The sequence below is a fragment of the Magnolia sinica genome, chromosome 16 (genome assembly GCF_029962835.1).
Source record: "Magnolia sinica isolate HGM2019 chromosome 16, MsV1, whole genome shotgun sequence".
Taxonomy (NCBI): domain Eukaryota; kingdom Viridiplantae; phylum Streptophyta; class Magnoliopsida; order Magnoliales; family Magnoliaceae; genus Magnolia; species Magnolia sinica.
In genome coordinates, this window is record NC_080588.1 from 3,187,052 (window position 1) to 3,196,994 (window position 9,943).

The 9,943-nt window shown below is 42.8% G+C and overlaps 1 non-coding gene across 1 annotated transcript; it reads right to left on the reverse strand.

Moving 5' to 3' along the window:
* Positions 1-534: 534 nt before the first annotated feature.
* On the reverse strand, positions 535-639 carry LOC131229996 (small nucleolar RNA R71). The gene has a single exon (XR_009163727.1). It is a non-coding gene; the product is annotated as a small nucleolar RNA R71 (small nucleolar RNA).
* Positions 640-9,943: the final 9,304 nt, after the last annotated feature.

Below are 9,943 nucleotides of genomic sequence, written 5' to 3' on the forward strand. Positions count from 1 at the left end.
ACACTCGACGTCTCTTGACTGAAGGAGGATTGGTTGAGGGGTTGACTATCCATCGCAGGACTAGACACCGCTCAAAATCTCCTGAGTTAACTGAGGTTATGGCTGAAGACCAACCTCCTCTACTTCCACCCAGGGTGGAGGATACCCAAGATGAGAATGAGGTGCAACAGGCATCCCCGCCTCGTACTTTACGAGATTATCGACAACCGGCGGGAGTGAGTACGCCCTCATGCATGATTTTTCCTGAAAACACAGGACAAATGGACATCAAGCCAGGAGTTATCCAACTCCTTCCCAAATTCCATGGACTTGAATCAGAGAGTCCATATTTACATTTGAAAGAGTTCGATGAGATTATAGCTACATTATGTTTTCCTAATGTATCTGAGGATACAATTAGGCTGAAACTCTTTCCTTTTTCCTTAAAAGAGAAAGCTAAGACGTGGTTACATTCATTGCGCCCTAGATCCATTGGCACATGGACGATATGCAGAGGGAATTCATAAAAAATTCTTCCCACATCATAAAACGATTACCCTCGAAAGCGATCATGAACTTTGCCCAAAAGGAAGATGAAACATTCTTTCAATGTTGGGAAAGGTTCAAAGATTTGGTCAGTTCATGCCCACAACACGGATTTGAAACGTGGCGCATTACAAATTTTTTCTATGATGGAGTGACATCTTCCATGCGCCAAATGGTCGAGACAATGTGTAATGGAGAGTTCATTAATAAAGATATCGACGAGGTATGGGACTACCTCGATAGTTGCTGAAAAACACACTCTTGGGACTATTACCCAAAGTCGAACACCACGTCTAGGCCGACTCAATTAAAGGAGAAAGGTGGATTATATCTCTTGAAAGAAGAGGATGATCTCAAGTGTAAAGTGACTACGCTCATAAGGAAAGTTGAGGCCATGGAAGGAAAGAAGGATAAGGTCAATGAAATTGTTTGCGGCATCTGTGATTGCAACATTCACACAACTGAAAACTGTCCTACAATACCGCCTTTCGAGGAGTGTTGAATGAACAAGCCAATGCCGTAAATAACTATCAAAGACCTTTTACTGGACCTAACTCCAACACATACAATCCTGGCTGGAAAAATCATCCAAACTTTAGTTGGAGGAATGGACAAACGGCGACTCCTCCAGGTTTCTTCAATCAAAATCCAAATCAAGTGAAACCTCAAGAGGAACCGGTTCAAAATCCCATACAAGAGCTGGCTCAGGCAATGCGGGGAATCACAGATTTTATGCAAAAGATAGATTCTCGTATGACGGTTATAGAAAAGGGGATGCTTCCTGCACAACCTCTCCCCAATCCTAAACCGCAGTACGACATTAATGATCCCAGCTCTTCAAATCAGATGGGGCATGCTAAATCCATCACCACTCTTAGGAGTGGGAAGATCATTGATAACTCTTCCGGTTAGGCCCGAAAAGCCTCAAGAACCAAAAGAGGACAACAATGATGGATCCAGTGATGTCCCACAAAAAGTGGAACCGGAACTTTTAGAGAAGCCAGTTGCTCCATTCCCCCAACGGTTGGTTTCACCAAAACCTCTCTCTAACTCTCAGGATATCCTAGAGGTATTGAAACAGGTGAAAGTCAACATTCCTCTACTTGATGTCGTCAAACAGATACCTTCATATGCCAAATTCCTAAAAGACTTATGCACGACCAAGCGACGGAAAATTATTCAAAAGAAAATCTTCTTGACTGAGAAAGTGAGCGCCATCCTGAAGCAAGACGTGCCGCAGAAATTCAAGGATCCCGGTAGCCCAACCATATCATGTGTAATCGGGAACCATCGAATTGATCACGCACTTCTTGACTTAGGAGCGAGCGTCAATTTGATTCCCTACTCGGTATACAAACAGTTAGGTTTGGGTGAATTAAAACCCACCCTAACCACACTACAACTTGCTGATCGCTCTGTTCGTGTACCAAGAGGGATAATTGAGGATGTGTTGGTCCAAGTTGATAGATTTTACTACCCTGTAGACTTTATCATCCTGGACACTGAACCCATCAATAACATGAGCACTCGTTTCTGTCATTCTTGGTCGCCCATTCCTCGGCCACGCCAAATGCAATTATCAATTGCGGGAATGGTATCATGACTATGTCTTTTGGAAATTTGACATTGAGTCAAACATTTTTTCAATAACGGCAGAAATTCAGAGGATGATGACGAGTTCCACGACATTAACATGATTGACTCTTTCGTGGAAGATACGACACCTCGACCTTATCCTCCGACCATCTAGAGACGTGCCTGGCCCACTCCCATGATTTTGATGATGACATGATTAGGGAGACGTGCGCCTTACTTGATATTGCAGGTACTTGAAGTTAACCGATGGAGGCCACAATTTGAAGAATTACCACAAACCGATGTAGTGCCTCTACCGTCTAACCTCAAGCCGCCGAAGCTTGACCTAAAATCTTTGCCCTCTGATTTGAAATATGCCTATTTAGGTCAAGATGAGACATACCTGGTGGTGATCTCTGCCCACCTGGAGAAAGAACAGGAGAGTATGCTCATATCTACTCTCATTGAGCATAAAGGAGCCCTGGGATGGACGATAGCGGACCTCAAGGGAATCGATCCCTCGATTTGTACTCACCACATATATCTTGAGGATAATGCAAAAACCGCTTGGCAACCACAACGTAGACTAAATCCAAACATGAAGGAAGTGGTTAAAGCTGAGGTTCTTAAACTATTGGACGTGGGTATTATATACCCTATATGTGATAGTCAATGGGTGAGTCCAACTCAAGTGGTCCCTAAGAAGTCCGAAATCGCCATCGTAGCCAATGCTAATAATGAACTTGTGCCAACTAGAGTCACTAGTGGTTGGAGAATGTGCATTGACTACAGAAAGTTGAATACCGTCACGAGGAAAGACCACTTTCCTTTACCATTCATTGATCAGATCCTGGAAAGGTTAGCTAGTCATTCCTATTACAGTTTCCTTGACGGGTATTCGGGCTACAACCAGATAGAAATAGCCCCTGAAGACCAGGAAAAGACCACATTTACATGTCCCTACGGCACCTTTGCCTATCGAAGGATGCCATTCGGACTATGTAATGCCCCCGCCACTTTTCAGCGATGTATGCTTAGTGTTTTTTTTGACATAGTGGGGCAATATCTAGAGGTCTTCATGGACGACTTCTCTGTTTATGGTCCATCTTTCAGCAAATGCTTGGAAAGTCTTAAATGTGTGATGAAAAGATGTGAAGAAAAGAACTTGGTACTTAATTGGGAGAAGTGTCATTTCATGGTTCAGAAGGGAATTGTCCTTGGGCATATCATCTCGTCCAAGGGAATCGAGGTAGATAAGGCAAAAATCGATCTTATCTCTAACCTACCTCCACCCAAGAACATCAGAGACGTGCGATCCTTCTTAGGACACGCCGGATTTTACAGGCGATTCATAAAGGACTTTAGTCTTCTTCTCGTCCTTTATGTAATCTTCTTCAAAAGGATGTTCCGTGAGTGGACTAAGCAATGCCAGGAAGCTTTCACCAAGCTTAAAGGCACATTAACCACCGCACCTATCATGCGTCCCCGACTGGGACCTTCCTTTTGAGCTTATGTGCGACGCTTCGATTATGCTCTTGGGGCGGTCCTAGGCCGAGAAAAGACAAGAAGCCCTACGTCATTCACTACGCAAGTAGGACTCTAAATCCTGCCCAAGTGAACTACTCGACTACGGAAAAGGAACTCTTAGCCGTAGTGTTCGCCTTGGATAAATTTAGGTCCTACCTGATCGGATCCAAGATCATTACAGATCATACGGCACTCAAGTATCTTCTTTCTAAGAATGATTCTAAGCCCCGCTTGATAAGATGGATCCTTCTACTCCAAGAATTTGATTTGGAAATTAAAGATAAAAATGGAGTAGAGAACGTAGTGGCCGATCACCTTTCTCGCCTTAATACCTCGATTCCCTTGAGACAACCCATATCAATGACATGTTCCCTGAGGAACAATTGTTTAGAGTCTCCCATTCACCTTGGTTCGCTAATATTGCTAATTTTCTTATCACAGGTTCTATACTAACACATTGGACTGCGCAAGATAAGAAGAAATTCTTTACCAAGGTGTGCAACTTTTTTTGGGACGATCCATATTTATTTAAATATTGCCCAGATTAAATCTTAAGGAGATGTATGCCAGACGATGAGCATTAGAGCGTCATCTCCTTCTCACTCAGAGGCCTGTGGTGGTCACTTTTCGCTAAAAGACCACGGCCAAGATTCTGCATGTGGCTTTTACTTCGCCCACTATGTTCAGGGACACTCATGAGTTTTGCAAAGCTTGTGAGCGTTGTCGAAATTGGGAGCATTGTCCGTCGAAATATGATGCCTTGAATCCCATCCTTATCATTGAAGCATTTGATTCTTTGAGGCATCGATTTCATAGGACCATTCCCCCAATCATTTGGAAATCTGTATATTTTGCTCGCCGTGGATTATGTCACTAAATGGGTTGAAGCGATTCCGTGTCGAAAGAATGACCATCGCACGGTCATTAAATTCCTGAAAGAGAACATCCTTTCTCGATTCGGAACGCCTCGAGCCATCATTAGTGATGGGGGCTCACACTTTTGTAATAGACCATTCGAGAGCTTAATGAAGAAATACGGTATCTCTCATAAGGTAAGCACCCCATACCATCCTCAGACAAGTGGACAAGCTGAGATTTCCAATAGGGAGATTAAACACATTTAGGAGAAAACGGTTAACCCAGATTGTAAGGATTGGTCAATCCGATTGACCGATGCCTTATGGGCATACCGTACTGCCTTTAAAACCCCTATTAGAATGTCTCCCTTTAGACTTGTCTATGGAAAAGCTTGTCACTTGCCTGTGGAGTTGGAACATAAAGCGTACTGGGCGATCAAAAATCTTAATTTCAATCTGGACAACGCTGGCTCGCTACGCAAACTTCAATTGAATGAACTTGAAGAAATCCGGAATGATGCGTACGATAATTCGAGAATTTACAAGGACAAGATGAAAGCATTTCATGACCAACACATTTTGCGAAAATCATTCACGCCTGGTCAGAAGGTCCTTTTGTACAATTCTCGATTACATCTCTTCCCGGGTAAGCTTCGATCTCGTTGGACCGGCCCTTACATTGTTGTTACTGTTTTTCCTCATGGGGCCGTTGAGATAAGAGATCCCGACAATGGCAAGGAATTTAAAGTCAATGGCCATCGATTGAAACCATTTGTCGAGAAATTTGATTCAGAGGACATGTCCATGCCTCTGACTGATCCTGTTTACCAGGACTGATCTCCTAGTCTGATGGAGGTATAGGTAGGTTTATCGCTTTCATAGGATTATGGTAGTTGCTTTATTTGTCTGGCTGAAGACGGTAAACTTAGCGCTCCTGGGAGGCAACCCAGCTCTTTATTTCATTTCGTTAGTTAGTTCAATATTTGTGGGTAACATTACTGCAAACCCTCACGAGACTACAACTCGTCCACTAGGGGTAACCTAGGGGTTTAAAGGCTTGTTGTATGCGCTAAATGCAATCGAGAGCACCTGCGAAAGTGGTATAGGTAGAATTTTATTTTTTGTGCTGACTGGATTCCATGCCGCGATCTCTTTGAAAGTCTCTCATGATTCATCATCCAGGTACTATCTTCCCTTCACTTTTTCTTTACTTTTGTTGTCCTATGCGCATTCCATACTCATATCCTTTACATTGAGGACAATGTAGCTTTTAAGTTGGGGGTGGGAGATTAGGTTACCTAATCAGTATTTTCTTGAGCAAAAATTGTGAAATTTTTTTAAAATTTCTCTGGACTTTCTGGTGAATTCAAAGTGATTAGACGACCATCTTTGATTTAGAATTATAGGATATGGAATGTTGGTGATTTACTGCTCTTGGATTCAGTTGCTCGTTGGATTTCACAGTTAAGTTTAATTATTAATCCATGATTAGAAGTTGTAAACATTGATTGAGTCATGATTTCACATGTCACATCTCGCTTACACATTAAGATTTCAGTTTGAAACTGAAAGGTTAATTTGGTGATCAGTAAGCATAGAAGGAACCAACTTGAACAATTGCCCGTCAAGATCAATTAAAAGGAAGAAATACCGTTGAGAAAGGTTAGGCAAAGAATCTTCACTATAGGTTTGCTCCCTATAAGTGTGGACTTCATTCCCCTTCTTTGTTTTTAGTGTTTGAAAAAAAAAAAAAAAAAAAAAAGATAAAGAAATGAAAAGATGATCTTTGAGGCAAGCTTTGGTTATTATGAATTCTCTTGTTGATTACCAACGATATCCTGAAATAAAGAATTGAATATTAATGTTGAAAGTTGGGATTACACTTTACATCTGTGGAACTCAATGTTTAGGATTATTTCTAATTAAGGGACTAATACTTTGAATGAAGTTTACCGTGTGTTTGAGTCTAGGAGAGAGTAAGGCCCAACATTCATGAATTGTTGAATTCTGAATATCTAGATTGTTTTTCCAAAATCACTCGAGTTCATAGAAATTCTCCTGTAATTCTCAACTTATTTTTCGCATACTTTGCTCGGGACTAGCAAAATGCTGGTTGGGGGTTGTGTTGAGGGTCAAATATTGCATATCAGACCCATTTATTGTATGGATTTACAAGCATGACACCGTTTAATAGCCTAATTTAATTGTATTTGTGATGCAGGGCGTCTTCATGAGCTTGGACTGGAAAAGGACACTAAAAAGCATGGATTTACCGATCTGATGACACTAAAGCATGGGACGGACCCCAGGGGACCAAGATCATCGAATTTACACACCGGAGATCCGTGAAAATCAAGTAACTGAAGTTCAAGTGGCCCAAAATTGGTTCATAATGAAAGATCATAGGGTTCCCACTATCCGTTCAGGTCAAAACTCTATACAGGGCCTAAGGACTCTAAATGAACCGTACATGTCGAAATTCATCCGTCGGATCATCGCGGGAGCAGCCCAACGGACAGATCAGCTACCAAAATAATGATATGGGGCCCACCTGACATCTTGATATGCTTCACTTTTGGTCTCACCCCTTTAATGGAAGTACTAAAGATGATGGACGGATTGGATGTTACATATACATCACGATGGACCCCACAGGGCCAGTGCGTGTACACCATGTACACGGCACTGGCCGTGCACCGAACCACGCTCCGCTTCAAAGACGGCGGTGGCCGTTTCACGCGGCAAGACGGACGGACCGTTTTGCGGATGGTAGTGGGCCCCACAGCGTAAATTTTCGGATGATCCAAGCCAGCCATCTTGTAGAGGGCCATGATTTCTTCAAACCCATGCTAAAATTTTGGACCCATGCAAGCACACGTGCACGATACAGAGGCCATAAGTGGACGCCTCGCAACGCTCAAATTGATGTTCGAAGATTTCTTCTCTCGATTCCGCGTTAAGGACGCTCAAAACTACCCATTCTTGACCGAAATTTCGTCCCGAATCCAATGGACGGGGTGGATTTCTTCAAAAACACCTCTGGGGCCCACCGAACACGTCGGCATGTCTGCGTAAGCCTTACGCGCGTCCGGAAATCCGAGATTCGGGAGTTGTGGGCCACGATCATCAATCTTCTCGATGATCTGAACCGTCTAAATGATAGAGAGGGAAGATGCATCCACTTCCACACTGGCAGAATTGATCAGAAAGTGAACAGCGGGCCGCACGAAGTCTCTGATTACTGGCTGCGTAAGCTGACCCGCGCTTCTTTTGCTGATTCCTTGCTGTGAAAGGAGTCTCCTCACGCACCGACTCCAGCCGGGACTCCCTTCCACCGGCCTTGCTGCTATTAAAGGAAGAAAAGGAAGAAAAGAAAGGAGGAAAAAAAACGAGAGGACGGGAAGAAAAAAAGTGAGTGGGGGGCTGTTGGGAACGTGGGTTGGAAAGAGAGCAGCGGCTGTTTTTGGGGGGGCTGTTGGGAACGTGGGTTGGAAAGAGAGCAGCGGCTGTTTTTGCTAAGGCTGCTGGAAGAAGGTGGCTGCCGAACGTGGAGCTGGGAAGGCTGAGAGGACAACAGGAAGAAAGAGAAACGTGAAGGAGGGTGCTTGGTCTTGGTTTTGTCGTGAGGGGCAGGGACGAGGTGTGCTTGAAGCTTGGTTTCCAATCGGCTGCTGATCGTGGAGTGCACGGTGCTTGGTCTTTGGTGGAAAGGAAGGGCTGCACGTCAGGGAGAGCTGAAGTTCGGTTATGGGCTGCGGCTGCACGTCAGGAAGAGAAGATGGAATGTGGAGGCTGAAAGAACAATAAGCTCTTTCTTCTTCTCTTCTTCTCCTTTTCGTTTTCTTTTTCTTTCTATTTGTTTTGGATTTAGGCTAATCATGGTCGGCTAAACCTCTTAGCTAGGGCTAAGAGGTGAAGCTTATAGTGAGAAGGGAGACTCTAATTGCTGATTTAACTATTTGATCATGAATTGAACTTGATTATGGTTTAATTATTAAGGGAATGTTTGTAGTTTTTAATGGTCTATTGTGACTGAAATTACAATGGGTCTGTGATAGCTTTGAGCATGTTCCTTTTCTCCTTTTCATGTTTATGAAGTCAGGAAGCCCTATTGTTCACCATCGTCTCATGGGCATGGTCGGATGACGGTACTCTTCCTAACTTTCATGGCATGTTGATTGATTGGTAATTAGATTAATTCTGTTGTTTGCTTTGTCTCCTGGGCATGGTTTGGTGATGGAATCCGTTCTAATTCATACACCTTTCATCTCTTGAAAACCAGATCAAGTAAGTTCAGTTTGATTTCCATGATTCCTGATGCAGGCAAAAGATCTCCCTGATCTCTACAAGTGGATCCTCTGAATCCCTAGTTCCTTTCCTCTAAATTCCTTAAAGTTTTAGATAATTCATTCCACAATTCCTAAATTCTATTTGTTTTAGATCGCATCCTAGACTAGTTCTAGTTCTACTTGGTTTCAGATAACGTACAGGTATCAGTCCCTGTGGATTCGACCTCGGTCTTACCGAGTTTATTACTACATCACAACCCTGCACTTGGGGTGTGAACATTGATAGCGAGAGGGACGAGCGTTTCTGGTAGGGAGAGGGACGCCGGTCCGTTGGATAGGTGTGGATCTTACCTTCTTCAGGTGGGTTTGTCACTCGGTGGGGTCTCGCTGGGTATGGAGAGGGACGAGTGTTTCTGTACGATGAAATATATACAATAGGGAGAGGTGTAATATGAGTGGCTGCGGTGGACGGTGTCCCGCGAACCACAACAGCATTTTCAGACTGACTTGAGGGCGTCAGAGATTTACCCTCAAGTACCTACACTTAGTCAGGATACGCCGTCCACTTCTACCGCCTTTTCAGTCCAACTGCAGTGCCCTTTTTAAATTCATTTAAATATACAGTGGTGAAAAGTCATTATTACCCTTTGCAGGCCGATTACTTGTATATGGGAAAACCAAATAGGCCTTAAAGGTATGAGACATGTTGGGATTCACTCAACTATACTTGGTAGAGATAATCCATCAAACGATCATACAGGTTTAACTCTAGGATCTCTAAAACATAATTTAAATTAATTATTATAACTTATTAATCACATCATCAAAATTGAGAATCTATTCTATTGGCATAGGAGTGTCGATCGAACTCATCAATTAATCGAGCTAAATCGAAGACCCTCGATCGATCGAACATAGATTGAGAAATTTTGAATTTCATAAATTAAGTCTTTGGACACTTTTTGCCATTTTCAATCAATCAAAACTCATCATCTATTGATCAAGGTAAATCAAAATTAATTTAATTTGGTCGTTGAACTATTTTCACCATGTTCGATCGAATGTCGATCATTCGAGACCACTCGAAGCTCTCCTTAATTGATTGAAACTAGACATCAATCAATTGAGTAATTTTAAAAAATTAACTATTTAGTTGTTGGACAAAAATTA